Source organism: Neovison vison, chromosome 9, assembly GCF_020171115.1.
Source record: "Neovison vison isolate M4711 chromosome 9, ASM_NN_V1, whole genome shotgun sequence".
NCBI lineage: Eukaryota > Metazoa > Chordata > Mammalia > Carnivora > Mustelidae > Neogale > Neogale vison.
In genome coordinates, this window is record NC_058099.1 from 36,528,945 (window position 1) to 36,552,552 (window position 23,608).

Below are 23,608 nucleotides of genomic sequence, written 5' to 3' on the forward strand. Positions count from 1 at the left end.
TTTTATTTATTTGAGAGACAGTGAGAGAGAGCATGAGCGAGGAGAAGGTCAGAGGGAGAAGCAGACTCCCCATGGAGCTGGGAGCCTGATGCGGGACTCGATCCCCGGACTCCAGGATCATGACCTGAGCCGAAGGCAGTCGTCCAACCAACTGAGCCACCCAGGCGTCCCAGTAAGTACAAACATTTTGAAGATGGTTTACCTTATCTCTCCTAGTGAGGGGCACAGAATAGAATGATGATGCTCAAGATAAGATTTCAAGGTCAAAGAAATAGCAAAAGAAGTAAGGTGGTTTGCATTCCACTGATGATTAGTGATGTTAAACATCTTTTCATGTGTCTGTTGGCCTTCTGTCTGTCTTCTTTGGAAAAATGTCTATTCAAGTCCTCTGCCCATTGTAAATCAGATTATTATTATTATTATTTTTGGGGTGTTCTAGAAGTCCTTTATATATCTTAGATATTAAGCCTTTCGGATATATCATTTGCAAATATCTTCACCCAGTCAGTGGTTGCCTTTTTATGTTGTTGATGGCTTCCTTTGTGCAAAAGCTTTTATTTTGGTGCAGTCCCAATAGTTTATTTTTGCTTTGTTTCTCTTGCCTGGGAAGACATACCCATAAATATGTTGCTAAGACTAATGTCCAAGAGATCACTTCCTATTTTCTTTTAGGACTTTGATGGTTTCAGGTCTCACACTTAGATCTTTAATACATTTTGAGTTTATTTTTGTGTGTGGTGTAGGAAAGTGGTCCACTTTCTTTGAGCTATCACCTCATACCAGTCAAACTGACTAGTGTCCAAAAGACAAGAAATAACAAATGTTGGCAAGGATGTAGAGAAAAGGGAACGCTCAAACCGTTGGTGGGAATGTATATTGGTACAACCACTTGGAAAATAGTAGGGAGGCTCCTCAAAAAGTTAGAAATAGAAATACCATATGATCCAGTAATTCCGCCGCTGGGTATTTTCCCCAAGAAAACAAAAACACTAATTTAAAAAGATATATATGCCCCTTGTATTTATTGCAGCATTATTCACAATAACCAAAAATGGAGGCAATCCAAGTGCCCATTGGTAGATAAATGGATAAAGAAGATGTAGTATGTGTACACACACACACACACACACACACACACGAATATTATTCAGCCACAAAAAAGAATGAAATCTTATCATTTGTGACAACATGGATGTAACTAGAGGGTATTATGTTAAGTGAAATAAGTCAGACAGAGAAAGACAAATACATTATGATTTCACTCATATGTGGAATCTAAAAAACAAAATGATTGAAGAAACAATAAACAAAAACAAACTTGTAAATACAGAGAACAAACTGGTGGTTGCCAGAGGGGAGGTGCATAGGCAGATGAGTAAAATAGGTGAAAGGGATTAAGAGGTACACATTTCCAGTAATGAATAAATAATGCAGATTAAAAAGTGTAGCATGGGAATATAGTCACTAATACTGTAATAACATTGTATGGTGACAGATGGCAACTACATTTATTGTGGCAAGCACTGAGTAATGTATAGAATTGTCAAATCACTATGTGGTGCATCAGAAACTAATGTGTCAGCAGTACTTCAATTATATATATATAATTTTTATTTAAGTTATTGTTGATATTTAAGTGTTTTAAACAGTATGAGAATTTATATAATTCTCATATAATTATATATTATCATATCTCATATAATTATATAATTCATATATATATATTTATATATAAAATTCAGGGTGTGAGGGAACAAGGTATATCTGGGGCAGCCAGGACTCTGACAAGACTGGGTCAAAGATTGCTAGAGAGTAGTCTGTACCACACAGAATTGCTCTTGCAGGATAGAGATTGTGTTTTCAGCTATTTTTTTCCTTGTCTTTTAATTATGACAAACACATGCCACAAATCTTCTGGGATGGTCTGAGTTCAGAAATTTGATGCCATTATGCCCAGAAGTTCTTGTCATTAAGATTGACAGATATGGTCAGCATATCCATGTTAGTGTCTGGAAATTAGAGGTCATTGTATATTCAACAAATTTTTTTTAAAAGATATTATTTATTTATTTGAGAGAGAGTGTGTACGAGGAGGGAGAGGGGCAGAGGGACAAACAGAATCCCTGTGGAATGCAGAACTTGACACAAGGTTCAATCCCAAGATCCTGAGATCATGACCTGAGTCAAAGTCAGATGCTTAACAGACTGAGCCACCCTGGTACCCTTCAACAAATGTTTAATAAATAAGGAGTTTGGAAAGGCAGAGAAAGGCTATTTGATAAAGAACTCTAAATAGTTAGATGTTTTAATATGGTAGGTAATACGGAGCACATACAAGTTTTTGAGCAGGTAGTTGCATATTAAAGACCACCCTAAGCATTTAGAAGTGTTACCTTTTATTTATTTATTTAAAAATTTTATTTATTTATATGACAGAGAGAGAGTACAAGCAGGGGAAGCAGCAGGGAGAGAGAGAAGTAGGCGCCCCACTGAGCAGGGAGCCTGATGTGGGGCTTGATCCCAGAACTCTGGGATCATGACCTGAGCTGAAGGCTGAAGCCCAATTGACTGGGCCACCCAGGTGTCTCTAGAAGTGTCTTCTTTTAGATAAAGGACTGAACAGAAGTGCACATGATCTTCTGTCAGTAGTTCAAACAAAATGTTACTTTTTTTTTTTTAAGATTTATTTATTTATCTGAGAGAGAGAGCACAAGCAGGAGGGGCAGGGAAAGAGAGAAAGAATCTCAAGTAGACTCCTTGAGGAGGGCGGAGCTTAATGGGGGGCTCAATCTCACAGCCCTGGGATCACCACCTGAGTGGAAACCAGGAGCCAGATGCTTAACTCACTGCACCACCCAGGCACCCCAGTTCAAACAAAATTTTTAAAATATAAATGTGAGAATGAGTGTATTCTCTCTTAGGCCTTAGACAAAAACCTGTTGGGATATTGAGAAAACTGTGAGGGGAAAAAGTAATCAGAATGCCACTGAATCCTATTTTGTGCTTTTCATATTCTGATGGTGACCTCCAGTAGAAGGTGCACCCTTTTTGCTTACAGTACACATCTCTTGGGGCTACCTAGCACACAATTTCCCTTTGCTGTGTGTGGCTCTAGAGCACAAGGATAAAATCCCAGTGGCCTTCTCAGACTTAAGCAACTCACCCCACTGGTTGCTGTGAGTTGATCCAGAGGTAGACACCCAACTTAAATTGCTGCTGTCATAGTTTCTCCCAAATTTGAAACTCAGAACCAAGCAATACACGGTAATTCTATGTTTAACTTTTTGAGGAATTGGCAAACTGTTTTCCACAGTGGATGAACTATTTTACATTTCCACCAGAATTCTATGAAAATTCCATTTTTCTATACCTTCACAAGCACCTGTTAAATTTTCTTTTCTTGTTTTAGACATTGTAGTGGATGTAAGTGGTACCTCAGGGTGTTGTTGTTTTTTTCTTAAGATTATTTATTTGCTAGAGAGAGAGAGAGCACAAGTGGCAGAGCGGCAGGCACAGGGACAGGGAGAAGCAGGGTCTCTGCTGAGCAGGGAGCTTGATGCGGGTCTCGATCCTAGCACCCTGGGGTCATGACCTGAGCGGAAGGCAGCCACTTAACTGACTGAGCCACCCGCTCAGGGTGGTGTTGAACATGTTTTTCATGTGCTTGTTTGCCATTCATAGGTCATCTTCAGAGAAATGCCTATTCAATTTACTTGCCCAATTTTTGTTTGCTTTTTATTGTTGTTGAGTTGTAAGAACTAATATTCTGGATACTAATATTTGGATACTAATATTTTGGATACTAGATTGTTATTATATATTTGATTTGTAAATATTTCTCTCATTCTATATATTGTGAATGTACTGTATATCACTAAATTGTTCTCTTAAAATGGTTAAATTTGTGTTATGTGAATTTCCTCACAATTAAACAAAACCCAAAATCAAAACAAAAGAACAAAGCGTCACAGAGCTTAGGAACTGATAGACTTGAGTTAGTGGGTGTCCTGAAGAGAAGGCCCACCCACTGTTGCTGCTGTGACCCCAAGTCTGTATTGGTTGGTCCCTGTTCTTCCTGCATCTTGGTGATTCTTTTCTTTCCATTTCTTTCCCTTATACTTCAGCCAGTCAGTTGAGGGACATTAGGGCTGTTTCTAGTTTTTGGCGATTATGAATGAAGTCACTAGAAATATTTACTTATAGGTTTTTGTGTGGTACGTTTTCATTTCACTTGTGCAAATACCAAGATGTATGATTGTTGGGTGGTATGGTAAGTATATGTTTGACTTTGTAAGGAACTTACAAAGTGTTTTCCAAAATGGGTGTATCATTTTCCATTCTCATCAGCAATGTATGAGTGCTCCAGTTGTTCTGCATCCTCTCCAGTATTTGGTATCATTAGGTTTTTGTTTTGTTTTTAGCCATTATAAGTATGTATTGGTATCTCACTGATTTTATTAGATTTTATAATGACTAATGATGCTGAACTTTTTTTCCTGTGCTTATTTGCCATCCATTTAACATTTTTTAAAAAAGATTATCTTTATTTATTTGAGAGAGAGAGAAAGAGAGAGAACACGTGTGAGCACAATGGGGGAGGAGGAGCATAGAGAGAGGGAGAAGCAGACTCCCCGCTGAGCAGGGAGACTGACTTGGGCCTTGACCTCCGCCAAAGGCAGATGCTTAACAGACTGAGTCACCCAAGCACTCTCCATTTAACATTTTTTTTAAAGATTGTATTTATTTATTTGACAGAAAGAGATCACAAGTAGGCAGAACAGCAGGCAGAGAAAGAAAGAAGGAAGCAGGCTCCCTGCTGAGCAGAGAGTGCCCAAGTTTATTCTTTCTTAATGATACTAGTTTCCTATTGCTGCTGTAACAAATTTCCACAAACTTAGTGGCTTTAAAAAACCCACAAATTTATTATCTCATAATTTTGAAGATCAGAAGTCCTAAATGAGTATATGGGACTAGAGATCAAGGTGGCAACAGACCTGTATTCCTTCTGGAGGTTCTGGGGAAGAATCCATTCCTAGGGGTACCTGGGTGGCTCAGTGGGTTAAGCCTCTACCTTTAGCTCAGGTCATGATCTCAGTGTCCTGGGACTGAGCCCCACAATGGGCTCTCTGCTCAGCAGGGAGCCTCCTTCCCTCTCTCTCTCTGCCTGCTGCTCTGCCTACTTGTGATCTCTCCCTCTGTCAAATAAATAAGTAATGTCTTTAAAGACTAAAAAAAAAAGAATCCATTCCTTGTCTTTTCCAGTTTCTAGAGGCCACATGTATTCTCTGGCTTGTGGCCCCTTCTTCTGTCTTCCAAACCAGCAGTGGCACGTTAAATTTTTCTCACATCATATCACCTTGACTTTTTCCATTGTCACATTTTCTTCTCTGACTTGCCTGCCTACCTATTTCTTTTATAAGGACCTTTGTATTTACATTGAACCCACCTAGATAATCCAGAAAAATCTCCCATTTTAAGAATCTTAATTTAGTCACATCTGCAAAGCCCATTTGCTACACAAGGTAACTTATTCACAGGTTCTGGAAATAAGGGCATTGGCATCTTAGGAGAACCATTATTCTGCCTACTATGCCAGTCATACCCTCATAGGAAAACAGCCCAGCCAACATCTTGATTACAACCTTATGAGACCATAAACAGCATCCAGCTAAACCAAGTTTGAACTCTTAACCCACAGAAAGTATAAGTTAATAAATGTGTAATAAATGTGTTGTTTTAAGCTTCTAAATTTGGAGTTATTTGTTAAACAGCAGTAGAAAACTAATACAATGGGCATGTAGCTGTTCATGATGTTTCTTCATTATCCTTTTAACATCTGTAGGATCTGTAATGGTGTCCCTTATTTTATTTCCTTTGTTAAAAAAAGATTTAATTTGTGTATCTGAGACTAAGAGAGAGAGAGAGAGAGAGAAAGATCATGAGCAGGGGGAAGCGGTAGAAGGAGAAGCAGACTCCCCGCTAAGCAGGGAGCCCAATGCAGGACTCTGTCCCAAGACCCTGGGATCATGACCTGAGCCAAAGGCAGATACTTAACTGACTGAGCCATCAAGGTGCCCTATTTTATTTCCAATATTTTCCTCTATTTTTTTTATTTATAATTTTACTGTAAAACTGCTCTTGGGGTACATGGGTGGCTCGGTCAGTTAAGCATCTGCCTTCAGCTGAGGTCATGATCCCAGGGTCCTAGAAGTTGAGTCCCATGTTGGGCTCCCTGCTGGGAGCCTGCTTCTCCCTCTGCCCCTCTCCCTGGTTGTGTGCTTTCTTTATCTTTCTCTCTCAAATATATAAATAAAATCTTTTTTTTTTTAACTGCTCTTACCTTTATTATTCTCTCTCTTTTGTTTTCTTTGGGTTTAGTTTGTTCTTCTAGTTTTAGTTTAAGGTGGAAACTTAGATTTTTGTTTTGAGACATTTTTTTTCTTTCTTTTATGATTTTAAATTGAGATATAATTCACATACCATAAACCCACCTTTAAAAAATGCAGTTCAGTGGTCTTATAGTCACATTGTTGTGTAATGGTCACCACTGTTTAATTTCAGAACATTCTTCTTTATTAACACAAATATCTTCAAGTTTTGATATGTTGTATTTTCTTTTTTTTTAAGATTTTATTTATTTATTTGACAGACAGATCACAAGTAGGCAAAGAGGCAGGCAGAGAGAGAGAGAGGAGGAAGTGGGCTCCCCGCTGAGCAGAGAGCCTGATGCGGGGCTTGATCCCAGGACCCTGAGATCATGACCTGAGCTGAAGGCAGAGAACTTAACCCACTGAGCCACCCAGGTGCCCCTGATATGTTATATTTTCATTCAATTCAAAAATATTTTCTCATTTCCCTTGATATCTATGCTCTGGTACATGAACTATTTGTAATATCTTATTTAATTTCCATCTATTGTAGGATTTTCCCAGATACTTTTCTGTCATTGATTTCCATTTTATTTCATTACGGTCCAAGAACAGACTCTGTATGATTTTAATTCCTTTTAATTCATTATAGCTTGTTTTATAGTCTAGAAATATGAAATATGGCCTATCTTCGTGAATCTTTCACATACTCTTTCTTTGTGTGTGTGTGAGAGAGAGAGTGTGTGTGCATATGTGCATGAGTCAGGGTGGGGGCTGGGGAGGGGCAGAGGGAAAGGGAGAGAGAGAATCCTAAGCAGGTTCCATGCCCAGCACTGAGCCTGACTCATGGCTCTATCTCACAACCCTGAGATCATGACCTGAGCTGAAATCAGGAGTCAGAAGCCCAAAGACTGAGCCATGCAGGCACCCCTCAAATGCTCTTTAAAATAATTTTGTTAGCTGCAGTGCTCTATAAATGTCATCTGTGTCAAGTTTGGTTGACAGTGTTCTTCAGATCTTCTATACCCTTACTGATTATTTATTTATTTTTTCTATTGATTACTGAGAGAACGGTGTTTAAGCTTTCAGATATATGTGACGAATTTTACTTCTAGGAATACTAGTTTTTGCTCTCTGTATTTTGAACATCTGTTATTAGGTACATATACCTTTAGGATTGTGATGCTTCCTTTGTGAATTAACCCTTTTATCATTACATAATGTGGCTGTTTTTCCTGGTGATGGTCCTTGTTCTGTTTAATATTAATATAGGAACTCCAAATTTCTTTTTTTTTTTTAAGATTTATTTATTTATTTGACAGACAGATCACAAGTTTTTCTTTAAGATTTATTTATTTATATGACAGACAGATCACAAGAGAGGCAGGCAGAGAGAGAGAGAGAGGAGGAAGCAGGCTCTCTGCTGAGCAGAGAGCCCGATGTGGGGCTCAATCCCAGGACACCGGGATCATGACCTGAGCCAATGGTAGAGGCTTTAATCCACTGAGCCACCCAGGCGCTCCTCCAAATTTCTTTTAATTAGTTTCCAGTGGTATTTATTTTTCCATCTTTTAACTCTTTATTTATATCTTGTTATTTAAAGTGGATTTCCTATAGATAGCATATAGTTGGGTATTATTTTTATTTATTCTGACAATGTCTATTGTTTAATTGGTGGGTTTATACTATTTATATTTAGCATCTTTTTTTTTTTAGGTTTATTGTGATTTTTATTTGCATCTTAGAAATGCACTTCTGTAGTGCAAGGAGGGAGATAGATGTTAAAGCAAACATCCATTGACAGGAAATTCCCCCCCCCACATTTATCTTTAGTAATTTTTTTTCTTTTTTTGATATGTAGATTTAGATCTCTTCTTCTCCATGTACCTTATTCAGTGATTCAGCAATTGTTTTTAACTCCTTTATTAAGAATTAATTTATAGGGGCACCAGGGTGGCTCAGTGGGTTGAGCCTCTGCCTTCAGCTCAGGTCATGGTCCTAGGGTTCTGGGATCGAGCCCCGTGTCAGGCTCTCTGCTCAGCAGGGAGCCTGCTTCCTCCTCTCTCTCTCTGTCTGCCTCTTTGCCTACTTGTGATCTCTCTGTCAAATAAATAAATAAAATCTTAAAAAAATAATTAATTTATATACCTGAATCCACTTATGTGTACAATTCATGATTTTTAGTACATTTATAGAGTTTTGTAACCATCACCGGAGTTCAGTTTTAGAATAGATTTACCATCACAGAAATACCCCTCTTACCCATGTAAAGTTACTCCTCTTTTCCTAACCCCAGTCATCCATGAATCTACTTTCTGTTTGTATAGATTTACTTTTTCTGGACATTTGGTATAAATGTAATTATATAATATATGGCCTCTTGCACCTGGATATTTAAGTGTAGCATGTTTCTGAGGTTCATCTATGTTGTAACATGTATCACTGCTTTCTTTTTTATTGCCTCCTTGTAAGTCCATTGTATGGATGCCATGTTTTTTGTTTATCCATTCACCAGCAGATGGACATTTGGATTAATTCAAGAAGTTTCTGGCAATTTAGCCATTTATTTATGGACTATTAATTATCTTTTATTGATCTATATAGCTGTCCTTACACTAGTGTCATGCTGTCTTGATTACTACAGCTTCGCGTTAGTTTTGAAATCAGAAAGTATAAGTTTGTTCTTCAAAATTGTTTTTTCTATTTTGGGTCCTTTGACTTTTCACATAAAACTTAGCATGGAGGACATGGGGAGTTAGAGAGGAGAAGGGAGTTGGGGGAAATTGGAAGGGGAGGTGAACCATGAGAGACTATGGACTCTGAAAAACAATCTGAGGGGTTTGAAGTGGCGGGGGGGGGATGGGATGTTGGGGGAACCAGGTGGTGGGTATTAGAGAGGGCACAGATTGCATGGAGCACTGGGTGTGGTGCAAAAATAATGAATACTGTTATGCTGAAAATAAATAAAAAATAAATTAAAAAAAAGTAAATTAAAAAAATCATTCAGATCACTAAATAAGTCTGGTCACAATAAAAAAACTTAGTATCAGCTTGTCAATTTCTGTAATAAAGACAGCTTGTATTTTAATAGTGATTGCATTGAATCTATAGATAGATTTGGAAAGAATTGCTATTTAATAATATTTCATTTTCTAATCTATGAACATGAAATGTCTCTCAATTTATTTAGCTCTTTTTCTTAGCAGTAGTTCATAGTTTCCTGTGTATAATTCTTGTATTTCTTTTATTAAATTCTTTTTAAAAAATTTTTTTTATTTATTTGACAAACAGAGATCACAAGTAGGCAGAGAGGCAGGCAGAGAGAGGAGGAAGCAGGCTCCCTGCCAAGCAGAGAGCCCAATGCGGGACTCCAACCCTGGGATCATGACCTGAGCTGAAGCAGAGGCTTTAACCCACTGAGCCACCCAGGCACCCCTTTTGTTAAATTCTTTTTTTTTTTTTAACATTAAATAAGTAATTATTTATTTATTTATATTTTTTATAAACATAATATATTTTTATCCCCAGGGGTACAGGTCTGTGAATCGCCAGGTTTATACACTTCACAGCACTCACCATAGCACATACCCTCCTCAATGTCCATAACCCCACCCCACCTTCCCTCAACCCCCCTCCCCCCAGCAACCCTCAGTTTGTTTTGTGAGATTAAGAGTCACTTATGGTTTGTCCCTCTTGTTAAATTCTTTTTTTTTTTTAAAGATTTTATTTATTTATTTGACAGAGAGAAATCACAAGTAGACGGAGAGGCAGGCAGAGAGAGAGAGAGGGAAGCAGGCTCCCTGCTGAGCAGAGAGCCTGATGTGGGACTCGATCCCAGGACCCTGAGATCATGACCTGAGCCGAAGGCAGCGGCTTAACCCACTGAGCCACCCAGGCGCCCCCCTCTTGTTAAATTCTTAAGAGTTCTTTTCTTAATTTTATTTGTGGATGACTGAGTGGTGATATTTAGAAATGAAATTTCTTTTTTGTGTATTGATCTCGAATCTCATGAACTTAACTCATTCAAAACTAATTTTTTGTTTGTTTTTTTATTCTTTTTTTTTCAATTTATTTATTTTCAGAAAAACATTATTCATTATTTTTTCACCACACCCAGTGCTCCATGCAAGCCGTGCCCTCTGTAATACCCACGACCTGGTACCCCAACCTCCCACCCCACCGTGGGAATTTGGGTAAATTGGAAGGAGAGGTGAACCATGAGAGACTATGGACTCTGAGAAACAATCTGAGGGGTTTGAAGTGTTTTTTTTTTCTTTAAGGATTTTTTACTCACAAGATCATGTTATCTATGAATAAAGATAGTTTTGCTTCTTCCTTTCCAACATGGATGCCTCTTATTCCTTTTTCTTGCCTAGTTGTACTGGCTAGAATCTCCAACAGAATGTTACATAGCAATGGTGAGTGCAAACATCATCGCCTTGCCTTGATTTTAGGGGGAAATCACTCAGTATTTCATAATCTCCATAGATATAATGTTAGCTATGGGTTTTTCATAAATGTTATTAGGTTAAGGAAATTCTCTTGTCTTCCGAGTTTGTTGAATTTTTTTACACAACTGTACTTGTACCTTGATGAAAAGGGCTCTTTGAGGTTCTCTTTTCACACAGCAGTTAAATTACTTGGGTCATGTCTCTCAATTAAAGAGAATTCTCCTTATTCCTCAACTATTGGACTTCTAAATCTATGACAAACTTTAAATTAAGGATTTTCCAGGAAAGAAAAAAAACTTCCCACAAAGCAGACAATAAGGCAGAGCAGAAAGGTTACACCAAAGACCACTGAACAAGATTCTATTAGATCGCCTTTTCTCCAGAACTCATTTTTATAACAGTTATTGTGTTATTACTCTTTTACAAACTAACAGAAAACTTTCATACTCATTTTTCTTTTTCTGTTATTTTCTCTACTCAAGGCCTATCACTCAATGCATACCCTTTTAAAAAAATTTTTTTTTAATTTATTTTCAGTGTAACAGTATTCATTGTTTTTGCACCACACCCAGTGCTCCATGCAATCCGTGCCCTGTTCAATACCCACCACCTGGTTCCCCCAACCTCCCACCCCTCCACCCCTTCAAACCCCTCAGATTGTTTTTCTTTTTCTTTTTTTTAATTTATTTTTTATTTTCAGCATAACAGTATTCATTATTTTTGCACCACACCCAGTGCTCTATGCAATCCGTGCCCTCTATAATACCCACCACCTGGTACCACAACCTCCCATCCCCCCACCCGCCCCCACCACTTCAAACCCCTCAGATTGTTTTTCAGAGTCCACAGTCTCTCATGGTTCACCTCCCCTTCCAATTTCCCTCAACTCCCTTCTCCTCTCTAACTCCCCTTGTCCTCCATGCTATTTGTTGTGCTCCACAAATAAGTGAAACCATATGGTAATTGATTCTCTCTGCTTGACTTATTTCACTCAGCATAATCTCTTCCAGTCCCGTCCATGTTGCTACAAAAGTTGGGTATTCATCCTTTCTCATGGAGGCATAATATTCCATAGTGTATATGCATACCCTTCTTTATTAATCAAAATGATTGTTGGTTATGGAGCCACTTAAATGCTTAGGAAGATTCTCAGTTAATATTAAAACCAGCTCCTCTACATGCTTGGGTGACAGGAAAATGGCTTTGCAAAAAAGAATGGTATCCATCCCTTGGCCACTCAACTAATACTTATAACCCATTAATCTGATACTAGAAGGAAGCTTGGAAGCCAAAGGATGCTTCATAACCACTCAGACTTCATTGCTAGCAATCATCCTTATGCATAGAAAATCTTAAAGGTACTGAACCTAATTTAGAGCATGTTCTAGGCTCACTTTATAATCACACAGTGTGGTTTGACTCATGATGGAGATAGGACTTCTATATATAGTAACACAGATTTTAGAATAATGACAATAGATAACTTTGATTATGCTATTAGGAAAATTACTGTATCCAACCTTAGCTTATTCTGCAAAACAAGGGAAAGCTACCTTGGGCTACATCTTGCATATACCTCTGAAAATCATAGATAAAATTGAAATTGTTCCCCCAAACTGGAATGAGGTGATCACTTCTAACCAACCCTCAATCATTAGGAAAACTCTAATAAAATAAATCACTGAAAATAATAAACAACCTCTCCATTCTCACTATTTAAGGTATCTTATAACAGTATACCTTTGAGTCTCAGTACGTGTTAGTTTGAGAGCTCCCAACTGCAAACTATTTTTATGCACACAATAAACTCTGACTAATTAAAAAAAAGAAAATTTTTTCTCACGAATTGCTGTTGGAGCTTGTTGAATGGTTTTTCTGTACCTATTAAGGTGATCATATAGTTTTTGTCCTTTTTTATATTACCATAATGTATTGCATTAGTTGGTTTTTATATGTTAAATCAGACTTGTATTCCTGGGATAAATTCCATTTGATCATATTGTTTAATCCATTTTATATTTTGCTAGATTCAATTTCCTGTTATTTTGTTGAGGATTTTTGTGTCTATATTCACGAAGCATTTGGTTTATAATTTTTTTCTTTTTATGTTTTTGTCCAATATTTGTATTTGGTAATATTAACCTAGAAGAGTAAGTTGAGAAGTGTTTCTTCATTTGCTATTTTCCAAAGAGTTTGTGAGATATTGGTATTACACATTCTTGAAATTTTGATAGAATTCACCACTGAAATTATGTGGGCCTCAGATTTTATTTGTGGAGATATTTTATTTTATTTTTTAAAGATTTTATTTATTTATTTGACAGAGAGAGATCACAGTAGACAGAGAGGCAGGCAGAGAGAGGAAGGGAAGCAGGCCCCCCGCTGAGCAGAGAGCCTGATGCGGGACTCGATCCTAGGACCCTGAGATCATGACCTGAGCCGAAGGCAGCGGCCCAACCCACTGAGCCACCCAGGCGCCCCTGTGGAGATATTTTAAATTATTAATTCACTTTCTTTATTTTTTTTTAAAAGATTATTTATTTATTTGACAGACAGAGATCACAAGTAGGCAGAGAGGCAGGCAGAGGGAGAGAGAAGGGGAAGCAGGCTCCCTGCCAAGCAGAAAGCCTGATGTGGGTCTCGATCCCAGAACCCTGGGATCATGACCTGAGCCGAAGGCAGAGGCTTTAACCCACTGAGCCACCCAGGCACCCCTCACTTTCTTTATTTTTATGGGTCTAGTTGGATTTTCCATTTCTTTGCAAGTTAGTTTTGGTAATTTGTATCTTTTTAGAACTTCATCTATTTTATATAAGTTGTCCAAATTATTGGCATAAAGTTGTTGATACCATTTCTTTTATAACCCTTTAATTTCTCTAAGATTTAAATCTTTAAAAAACAACAACAACAATAAAAAACAAAGAACCAAGGGCACCTGTGTGGCTCAGTGAATTAAGCCTCTGTCTTCGGCTCAGGTCATGATCTCAGGGTCCTGGGATTGAGACCCGGCATCAGGCTCTCTGCTCAGCGGGGAGCCTGCTTCCCCCTCTGTCTCTGCCTGCCTCTTGGCTTACTTGTGAACCCTCTCTCTGTCAAATAAATAAGTGAAATCTTTTAAAAAAAACACCAAAACCATCGCTTCTCAGCCTTTTGGCTAAGATCAAGTGTAAAAAACACCAAAACCCCCCGCAAAGAACCAACTTTTGTCTTTATTGATTTCCTTCATTTTTTTTCTATTTCATTGATTTTTATTGTTTTTTATTTCCTTTTTTTCTGCTAGTTTAGCTTTTATTTTATTTTAAAGATTTTATTTATTTATTTGACAGACAGAGATCACAAGTAGGCAGAGAGGAAGGCGGGGGATGGGGAGAAGCAGGCTCTCCAATGAGCAGAGAGCCTGATGCGGGGCTTGATCCCATGACCCTGAGATCATGACCTAAGCCAAAGGCAGAGGCTTTAACCCACTGAGCCACCAGGTGCCCCCACAATTAATCATTCTTAAATTGTAACAGTATTGGGGTGCCTGGGTGGCTCAGTGGGTTAAGCTGCTGCCTTCGACTCGGGTCATGATCTCAGGGTCCTGGGATCGAGTCCCGCATCGGGCTCTCTGCTCGGCGGGGAACCTGCTTCCTCCTCTCTCTCTCTCTGCCTGCCTCTCTGCCTACTTGTGATCTCTCTCTGTCAAATAAATAAATAAATAATCTTTTTTTTTTTCCCCCAATTTATTTATTTTCAGAAAAACAGTATTCATTATTTTTTCACCACACCCAGTGCTCCATGCAAGCTGTGCCCTCTATAATACCCACCACCTGGTACCCCAACCTCCCACCTCCCCCCCCCCCCCCCCCGCCACTTCAAACCCCTCAGACTGTTTTTCAGAGTCCATAGTCTCTCATGGTTCACCTCCCCTTCCAATTTACCCAAATTCCCTACTACTCTCTAACGCCCCTTGTCCTCCATGCTATTGGTTATGCTCCACTAAATAAATAATCTTTTAAAAAAATTGTAACAGTATTGTATATGCTTTTGGAAAATATAAAAAATAAGTACGTAGAAAAAACATAGAGCTCATTAATGTTGATGTATATTCTTTTTGCACTTGTATATTACAAATACTCAGGAAAATACAAAAAAATAAATGCATGGAAAAATGCAAAATATAAAAAAAAAATCACTTTTCCATCTAGGGAAAGTAAAGAAGAGTGGAGATGAAAAAGGAAATTAAAGTTTCCACATTACATAACAAGGTTAAGTATCACAAAATCTATTAGCAGTATTCTTTTTTTAAAAAATTCATTTTATTTTAAAAAGACTCTATTTATTTATTTGTCAGAGAGAGGGAGAGAGCACAAGTAGGGGAGTGGCAGGCAGAGCAGACAGAGGGAGAAATAGGCTCCCTGCTGAACAAGAAGCCTGATGAAGGGCTCAGATCCCAGGACGCTGGAATCATGACCTGAACCAAGGCAGCTGCTTAATCCACTGAGCCCCCCAGGTGTCCCACAGCTAGCTTAGCATTTGGTTTATTCATCTTTTCCTATTTTCTTAAGATTAAAGCCTAAAGTTATTGATATGTGATTATTCTTTTCTAATACAAGCTTTTTTAAAATTAAAGTAATTTATTTACTTTCAGAAAAAGAGTATTCATTATTTTTTCACCACACCCAGTGCTCCATGCAATCCGTGCCCTCTATAATACCCACCACCTGGTACCACAACCTCCCATCCCCCCGCCCCCGCCCCCGCCACTTCAAACCCCTCAGATTGTTTTTCAGAGTCCATAGTCTCTCATGATTCACCTCCCCTTCCAATTTACCCCAACTCCCTTCTCCTCTCTAACACCCCTTGTCCTCCATGATATTTGTTATGCTCCACAAATAAGTGAAACCATATGATAATTGACTCTCTCTGCTTGACTTATTTCACTCAGCATAACCTCTTCCAGTCCCGTCCATGTTGCTACAAAAGTTGGGTATTCATCCTTTCTGATGGAGGCATAATACTCCATAGTGTATATGGACCACATCTTCCTTATCCATTCATCCGTTGAAAGGCATTTTGGTTCTTTCCATAGTTTGGCTACCGTGGCCATTGCTGCTATAAACATTGGGGTACAGATGGCCCTTCTTTTCACTCCATCTGTACCTTTGGGGTAAATACCCAGGAGTGCAATTGCAGGGTCATAGGGAAGCTTTAAAAAAATTTAGCTATGTATTTTTTCTTGCTTTCTCATCTTCTTAGATTGCTGCAATAGTGCCTCTTTTTTTTTTTTAAGATTTTATTTTTTAGCAATTTCTGCACTCAGAGTGGGGCTTGAACCCACAGCCCTGAGATCAAGAATCAGTCCTTTACCAACTGAATCATCCAGTTGTCCCATGCCTCTTTTTTTAACTGTCAGTATTGGAGTTTCCTTTGTATGGTTTAGGAATCACCAATTTTATGAGTTTTGAAGGTTGCAGTGTCTTACACTGGACATCCATTATCTAGTATCAGCATCCACAATTCAGTGCCAGCGTCCAGTATCTAATACAGCAACATTGGCATTTTAAACTAAAGAATCTAGAGTTCAATGATGGCAGCAGGAGTACGTTCATTGGACACATTCTCTGGTATGATTTTGACTGTGTTTACTCTGAGCATCATCTTTTTGTTCCTGTCTATTTTTTAATCTTGCATCATCAGCCTTTCAGGGGTTCTCTTAGCTACACAGCACATTTTTAAAGTAAACTCTTTTTCTAATTAAATCAGCCAAAGTTGTTTTCTTTCTTTCTTTCTTTCTTTTTTGTAACAAAAAGTAATCAAAAGATTTATTATCTGAGTGACTGGAAAAAAGTTAATAGACCTATCCAGGGTAGGAACAAGAAGCTGAAATAGTGTGTTTAAGAAGCAGTCAAGGGACACCTGGGTGGCTCAGTTGGTTGCGCAGCTGCCTTCGGCTCAGGTCATGATCCCAGCGTCCTGGGATCGAGTCCCACATTGGGCTCCTTGCTCCGCAGGGAGCCTGCTTCTCCCTCTGACTCTGCCTGCCACACTCTCTGCCTGTGTGCTCGCTCTCTCTCTCTCTTTGACAAATAAATAAAATCTTTAAAAAAAAAAAAAGAAGCAGTCAAGAGGAAAAATAAAATTGCTGTTTTATAACTCTATAGGGTTCCTCTCTTTTAACATGTTATACTACATTTTTAGAGATCAAGTAAATTTTTAAGTAAATCTAAAGATTTTATAATTTCACATTTATACAGCTTGTTATCCTTTATTTATCTATTATTCTTAAAGCAAATGACAAATCTAGTTTTCAAAGATGAAAGCTTGCTATTACTGAGATCTTCAATATTTTCTGCAACTCCAAATCCAGGAATGTTTCACACACACAACTGCAGGACTTTCCTTTTTAAGGTGATTACTCTTAATGTATACATATATACTCATTTGCCTACACTTGCCATACAGTGCAGTTATAGACTGTAACACCTCATAACTGATTATGCTGGAGTCAAGCCATTCAAATGACTTCTAAAGATTTTATTTATTTATTTGACAGAGAGATCACCAGTAGGCAGAGAGGCAGAGAGGCAGAGAGAGAAAGAAGCAGGCTCCCTGCTGAGCAGAGAGCCTGATGTGGGGCTTGATCCCAGGACCCTGAGATCATGACTTGAGCTGAAGGCAGAGGCTTAACCCACTGAGCCACCCAGGTGCTCCACATGACTTCTAGTTATATCTCTTCTAAGACTCTCCAAGAGCAAATTAATGAATATATGACATTTACTGAAAAGAAAAAGAGAAAAGCAAAAAGAAAAAGTAACATTCTTTATGGTCTTTCATTCATTTTGTCTTTCTCTATAATCTGGTCTCTCCTATGACCTGAATTTTCTCTTTGCTGTTCATTCTGTCCAGTACAATTGTTGCTATAATCAGTATCCATTGGTTTAGTTTTTACTTTCATCCCTGCTTCTGAATGAGGCAGATCATCAGGCAAAGAAGCCAGGCAATTCTGAATCATCTCAATGACTCGTTCCAGATGCTTCTGAAACTGCTCAGCTGTTTTAAGGCCCTGACATTTCTGCACCTCCATTATGACTCTCAATGTCTCTCTTGCTTGGTGGAGTTAGTGTTCATTTATGAGATGATGCACATGTACAAAAGCAGCTTAAGATCTTCTAGTTTCTCTTCTCACTTTATACTTCCAGGGCTCCTTATCATGATATCTAAGACATCTATGAAATTAATAAGAATAGACATACTGAGTTTTCTCAGTTCCTTCCTGTGATCAAACTGCATAGGATGAAGCTGTTTGATGCCCTGGCTTTCTAAAGGGAGGATGATAAGATCATCACATTGGAACTGATTGCCAACCATTATATAACTGTCTTTTATTGGAGGTGGAGGCTTGGGAGTTAGGTCTTCCTGAATATTTTCATCTGTATATTCCTTGATGTACTGCATTGTGGGGGGGGGCGGTGGAAGAGCACTCACTTGTGGCTCACCCATAGCAGAAGATCAAGATCCTTGGCTAAGGGTTTATACTGGAGCCGACTTTGCCTCTACAACTGAAATCCCCAAAGTTGTTTTCTGTTGATTTGTTGGTAACATGACAGATCTATGCACCTTGCCTTACTTTGCCTCTCAGTTTTGCTTTCTGAAACACATTTTTTTAAAAAGTCAGGTCAAATATTATTTCCTCCATACCAGCTATGTTAGTACCCATCTTCTGGATCTACATAGTACCCTGTGCTTATCTCTGTCATTTCTATCATTGGCCATTTTGTACTATTATCTGCAGGATTTCTGTCTTATTACTAGCCTGTGAGTTTCTTAAGGGCAGATATCATGTTTTATTTTCAGTGTCTGAGATGTGGTGGGTCCTCAAAGGCACAAACATAAATGTTTGGTGGGTATTATTTTTAATATCTTTAGATTCTTTATTTTCCTCAAAACTGAATTATTTGCAGTATGGAACTCATCAGTGATGTAGATCTACGAGGCCACTGAAGCTTGTGGAAGCCCTTAGTCATTCCTTAGGGCTCAGTTGCTTAGTTTCCAGCAAATGAAATTTAGCTAATTTCTAGGATACACTGCCTGGTTCTAAGGTATTAAAAAGGTAATTTTCTCTCTTTGAGTATGTCTACCATATTTAGGAGAGTAGTTGATAGGTATGCTTGTTTTTCTGCAGTTATTTGTAATTTTTGCCAGTAGCATGTGACTTTAATAATGGGACTGTTTTAAAGTTCAGTAAAATAAAATGTTCAGAGATGGAGAAAGGAGGGAAAAATAACACCATAGGTAGAAAAATCTGGGCATGAAAAGACCTTTTTGTATGCTCCTTGAGACCTAGGATAGGTTGCTCTTCTTTGTTTTCCTCACAATGGCTCACACATAATAGATATACTAATATATGATTTTTAAAAAAACTCTCAGTTCCTTCTTACTCTAAAATCTCTTGATTTGGGGAGCCTGGGTGGCTCAGTGGGTTAAAGCCTCTGCCTTTGGCTCGGGTCATGATCTCAGGGTCCTGGGATCGAGCCCCACATTGGGCTCTCTGCTCAGTGGGGAGCCTGCTTCCCCCTCTCTCTGCCTGCCTTCTGCCTACTTGTGATCTTTGTCTGTCAAATAAATAAATAAAATATTTTAAAAAATAAAATCTCTTGATTCTCTGATCGTGGGCAGTTCAGGAAATGTTTGGATCAATAGAGTATATATATCCAGAAGAAGAAACCAAAGTGATTCTGGACCAAGAAATTTGTAGATTTAGGTAGTCTTAAAGTCTTAAATGTAGAAAGTCTTAAATGTCAAAAAGAATTTTTCTAAATCTGGACTCTGGGTCTTCTCTTTGTATGTGTGACAGCCCCTATTGTAAACAGTTTTGAAATCTTTTAGTGATTGTTGGGAACACCCTTGTACAAGTTATTAATCTGGTTTAAGGGGTCCTGTGCCTTATGGAAATAGACTGCACTAACTGAAGTGTCTGGAAGCCCCTGGAAAGCCAGAGAGTGGTCTTCTAAGAGGATTTGTACTTTCAGGAAAGCATGCAGAATTGAGATGAAGTGTTAGAATTGGTAATTCACTATCTCAAGAGGAAGTTCTCTAAGACAAGACAGGTAGATAGGGCTCCTAGGCAAGATTCTTGTTCTGTAGTACCCTTTGTGGGCAAACAGTAAACAAAGTTTTGTGAGGAAATAACTCTCTGAGATGGCACAGAATGGAGGTATAGAAATTGAGGTATAGAAAACAAAAAGTTCATAGTCTTTTGGAAAAGATGGGCAAATAGGAGTGGATTTACAATGAAATGATTTGCATAGGCTCCTTCCAAGGCTCTGCCTGGAAAGGGCTTAGCAATATTATATAAGTAATATTTTTTCTTAAAGATGCCCCTTCAGATGCACACAACCAAATTACATAAGCTTTAGGGCTCATAAAACCTAGATTTTCCCTAGCATTCAAGTACATCCACAATTATGGCATGTTGTGATAAAGTATCATAAAGATATTTGGACAGTTCTATAGAAGGTCTGAAGAAAGGCATCCAGTTCAGGGTAGCTAGCATTTGAAGAGAGATCGAATTCACCAAGAGGGCAGAGATTTTTGTCTTTGTATTCATCACATAGTATCCAGTACCTAGAATATTGCCTGCCACGTATCAAGTGGTCAATAAACATTTTATGAAAGAATAGGAGTGATTCGGGGTAGACAGTTGGAAGTTATGTATGTGTGGAGGGACTAGCAGAGCAGTCTAATTTAGTAAGTGCCTATGGGTGAGTGGTGAGTGATATGGCTGGAGAATAGGTAGGCAGGAGCCAAAGCATGGAGGTTTCAGTTATATCCTGCTTAGGTTTTGGACTATCCCAGGGCTATAGTGAACCCATTGAAGTCATTAAGCTCGGGAGTGGTATGCTCTAATTTGATTTTAGAAAGATCATTCTGAAAGCTGTGTGGAGAATAGAGCAGAAGGGATTGAGGTTTGAGTTAAACTGCTTAAGTAGACTGGTCAAGAAATTATTGAAATATTAGCTAAGAAAAAAAATATATATAATTATGTTAGTCACCATACAGTATATCATTAGTTTTTTTAATTTATTTTCAGAAAATTATTTTTTTACCACATTAGTTTTTTTTTTAAGATTTTATTTATTTGTTTGACAGAGAGAGAGAGGAGGGGGAAGCAGGGTCCCCACTGAGCAGAGAGCCCAATGTGGGGCTCGATCCCAGGACGCTGGGATCATGACCCGAAGGTAGAGGCTTAACCCACTGAGCCACTCAGGTGCCCCATATCATTAGTTTTTGATATAGTGTTCCATGATTCATTGTTTGCCCATAACACCCAGTACTCCATGCAATCTGTGCCCTCCTTAATACACATCACTGGTCATCAGGGCATTTCTTGAAACTATGGATAAAGTTGAGATCATCCACGGAGAGGGAATAGAGAGAACATAGAAGGAGACCAAAGACAAATTCTTTTAAGGAGCCAGAAAAAGAAGAAAAGCCTTTGAAAGAGACTGAAGGGCAATGTAACCCCAATGGGAGGAAATGTGACCAGAAGGAGCAAGGAGCCAGAGAAAGGCAGGAGAACAGAGCAGGACGTGACCAACTCAGTAATTGTTGCTGAGTTCCAGAACAATAAGCTTTTAAAAAAAATAGTTATTGGATTTGGCAATGTGGGTGTTGCTGAGGACTGGGAAAGAGCAATTTCAGTGGAGGGACTGGTGGTAAGAGCCAGATTGGAAGTAATGGAATTCCGAGATATGTCCTGCCAATATCTAGCAAGATGATAGATGACCACTTTAGAGGGAATTGGTGAGCATATTACACTTAGCCCAGGTTTTCACATGCCTAATGGATTCAAATACAGAAAATGTCTTTTACTGAGGTTATAAGTGACAATGAGGACTTAGATACTAAGTATCCTGGAGACAGAGAAGAAAAGGAAGAGTCTTTTCTTTACTATAACTATGGAAGACCTTCTTGTGTTTCTGGTTTCTCCTTTATTTGATATAAATTTCTTTAAATATCTTGGACAAAATGATTGCAAAGGGCAAGGTAAGAGTGACTGTATATTTTCCAGTCTTCTGGGGATTCTGATGAAAAGAGAATAAATCCCTCAGAAAGTAACTACAAATCTTTGTGCTCCTGATGCCTCTACACAAGAATTACCATTATATCAAATCAAATTCTACTGTCTGTGAAACTGTCAGTGTTAGGCTTCAGGTGGAGTAGAAGCTCCATATTCTAGCTCTAAGTTATTAAATATTGCCAGAAATTTTGTTATCTGGAAAACAGATATTCATAAATTATTTCATGGTTTTTTTAAAGATTTTATTTATTTATTTATATGACAGATAGAGATCACAAGTAGGCAGAGAGAGAGAGTGGGGAAAGCAGGCCCCCCACTGAAGCAAAGAGCCCAATGCGGAACTCCATCCCAGGACCCTGGGATCATGACCTGAATCAAAAGCAGTCTTTAACCCACTGACCCACACAGGTGCCCCATATTCCATGGTTTTTAAGAACTCCAGTGAGTAGAGAGATTATGAATATTAGTGAAAGGACATCTGTGAATTTTAAACATTTTAGCCACAGGTCTAGACACAAATTGACTTCAAGAGAGACCATGTAATATGCTGGTAAAGGGCATGGATTCTGGAGTCAAAGAGATCTGTATTCAGATCCTAAAACTGCATTTAGTAGATATCTGCCCTTGAGAGTGGTTCCTTTTTTTTAAAGTTTATTTTTTTTAGTGTTCCAAGATTCATTGTTTATGCATCACACCCAGTGCTCCATGCTAATACGTGCCCTCCCCATACCCACCACCAGGCTGAGCCTGGTGGTTAAGTTTATTTATTTTTAAGTACTCTCCACACCCAATGTGGGGCTCAATCTCATGATGCCAAGATCAAGAGTCACACTCTCTTCCAACTGAGTCAACCAGGTGCCCCAGAGGTGGTTCTTAATATCTCTGAGTCACAGTCTTCTCCTCATCTGTGAAATACTGGTTAAATAAAGTAATGTATATAAAGCTCTTAGGGCCATGCTTGGCATAAGGTATGCACTTAATAGATATCAGTTATTATGTTGCCCAAGATTATAAAATTGTTCAGTGCTGGAATTCAAATTTCATAAATAATATTCTCTTATACCTATAGATATCTGAACATAATAGGGATGGTATGTATTTTTATGTACTGTATATGCTTATCTATTAGTTTGGAAATATAGGCTTTCTTATTCTGGCATTGACTCCTTTTAATCTTCCTTTCATTACCTCAAACTTGTATATCAAATCAGTTCTCTCCTTAGGTTCTGAGTTCTCTTGCACTTAAAAAATGACAGAAGCCCAAATCAGGGGCGCCTGGGTGGCTCAGTGGGTTAAAGCCTCTGCCTTCGGCTCAGGTCATGATTCCAGGGTCCTGGGATCAAGCCCCACATCAGGCTCTTTGCTCAGCAGGGAGCCTGCTTCCCCCCCCCCGCCACCTCTGCCTGCCTCTCTGCCTACTTGTGATCTCTGTCTGTCAAATAAATAAAATCTTTTTAAAAAATGACAGAAGACCAATTCAAAGAAATGTGAACAAAGGAAAACAAATTCAAGCAAAGGTTTATGTAATTGGAATGTTAGGGGTGGAGCTGACTGTAGGTTCTTTAAAGATGTCATCTCTTAGGTCTGGTTTTTCTCTCTGCATAGCTCCTTCCATTCACATGCTGCTGCACTGTGAACCTACCACTGCATTTGCACTAAGGGTTTACTTCCCACTGACTGTTCTTAGCCAATGACTGAGTACATTAGCCTTGCTTAGGCAGACCAGT

At 38.5% G+C, this 23,608-nt stretch overlaps 1 pseudogene; it reads right to left on the reverse strand.

The window, feature by feature from the left end:
* Positions 1-17,621: 17,621 nt before the first annotated feature.
* LOC122916721 lies at positions 17,622-18,301 on the reverse strand (annotated as a pseudogene).
* Positions 18,302-23,608: the final 5,307 nt, after the last annotated feature.